Source organism: Acanthisitta chloris, unplaced genomic scaffold (assembly GCF_000695815.1).
Source record: "Acanthisitta chloris isolate BGI_N310 unplaced genomic scaffold, ASM69581v1 scaffold9138, whole genome shotgun sequence".
NCBI lineage: Eukaryota > Metazoa > Chordata > Aves > Passeriformes > Acanthisittidae > Acanthisitta > Acanthisitta chloris.
In genome coordinates, this window is record NW_008686477.1 from 102,732 (window position 1) to 104,765 (window position 2,034).

General features: G+C 37.7%; 1 protein-coding gene across 1 annotated transcript in view; it reads right to left on the reverse strand.

The window, feature by feature from the left end:
* Positions 1-2,034, reverse strand: part of PTPRO (protein tyrosine phosphatase, receptor type, O) — a 54,610-nt gene that overhangs the window by 48,768 nt on the left and 3,808 nt on the right. The window lies entirely within an intron of this gene.

Below are 2,034 nucleotides of genomic sequence, written 5' to 3' on the forward strand. Positions count from 1 at the left end.
TATGAAAAGTAGAATAGGTTAATCAGAGATGGAAAAGCAAGACTGTAGTGAAAACCAAATCCCAATTACCAGCACTGTATTTTCACTACAGCATTAAGTTTCCAGATGGGATGAGAAGCAGAGAAGGAAAAACAACCAGGAACAAAACCACAGGTGCAAAGAGAATCTTTCACCAAGTCTTAAGAAGTTGTGTTGTCATTTTTAACTGTGTCAGAGCATGGAAATGCAATGGTGTGGGATTATTAAACTATTTTTCATGGCAAAGCCACTTTGTTAGCTCCATCAGATAAATATCAGCATATTTGTACATTAACCACTTACAAATAGAAACTCCCAATCTCACAGATACTAACGGGCACTTCAGTGATGGGATCTGTGATAATTTTGCTGACATTTCATGATAGCCTAGAAATAAAAAGGAGTAAAGCAATCACAGGAAACAAAGCCTCTTCTTCCTGCAGAGGCTTTTCCCATCATTTATTCTGAAATAAATAGTGGATCTGACTATCCATATGACCAGAGGGTTCATATCACAGCTCACACAGCACAGTGATAGTAGTTTAAATGTCAATAACAATCTCTAAATAGCACCAGGCTTACGTGCACTCATCTTTCATGTGAGCTGTGTGCCCTGGGCTCTCCTCTGCTATCTCATTCACATCTGAGCTCTCCTTATTTCTGAAAGAATTACTGAAACTTTCCTAGGCCAGTGATTAAATTACCCCATTTATTCCTTCCTACAACAAATCAAATAAAGGATGGAAGTTATATTCATTTTTAATCCAAATGATTTTTCCTCCTGATGCTTTGATTTAATTAACCAATAATTGAATTAGGTGGTAATCACCACAGACTCTCTTTCGTGTTGTTATCTTCCGCTCACTGTCCTCTCCTTGCTCGTGGCTGATGTTAGCAGAGTAGAATGAGGGATATAATGCAATTTAAAGATTCCCCCATTATCTGACTTCCTTCAGCACCAAATCTTCACATCAAAAGCTATTTGCACACTGTGAAATTAAAAGAACACTCAGCAGATAACCATCATGTTCTGGTTTTCACTTATTAACTCTTCCTGAGGCTATTAAACCCAAAGAATATGTAAAATGCCACTCTTCACTATTGATATCTGTAATTCAGAGCATAAACAGCCTGGGTTCTTGAATTTTACAATTCTCAGTACTGAGGATCCAGCTTGTCAAAGATTTCAGTGGTACTCAAGAAATAACCTAAATAATCACAGAACCACAGAAATATAACAGAGCTTTATAAATGCCCTGTACTACATGGAAGTCATCCCAGAAGGGACCCAGAGAATTTCAGTGTCCCTCTAAGAACTTGTTTAAGGCACTTCTTCATGTACAATCTCCTTATTTTTAGACTTGCAGATTATATTGAACACACATAGATGAGCTTTCAGGATCAAGACCTAAATTTGCCTTTTTTTCTCAACGTCTCAGAATTTGCTGCTCCTATAGCAACTGTTTTCTCAACTTATCTGTTTATGGGAAACACAACTTCTCTGTTTCTCCTGGACTTCAGAGCACTTTGCATTTAGCACATAACTTGCTTTACACAAGCATAATAAATGTGCCTAACATCTTCTCAAATGCCCTGCAAAATTCCAGATGCAAAATCCTCCATTAATGCATTAAATTTGTGCCAGATACATTAACATTTGCAACTCAGGAGGAACACAGTTTAGTGGTGTACTTGGCAGTGTTAGGTTAATGGTTGAATTCAATGATCCTAGAGGTCTTTTATAACCTAAATGATTCTGTGTTATATGTATATTTATATAATGCTGGTTTATATTTTTATATGAACATATATATCTATATGTATTTATAGTTACACATATATTGCAAGGTCCTACATCTGGACCATGGCAATCCCAGGCACATCTACATGTTGGGTGGGGAACTAATTGAAACCAGCAGTGAGCAGAAAGACTTGGGAGTGACAGTGGATGAGAAGCTCACCATGAGCTGCAGTGTGAGCTCAGCCCAGAAAACCAATGGAATCCTGGGCTGCATC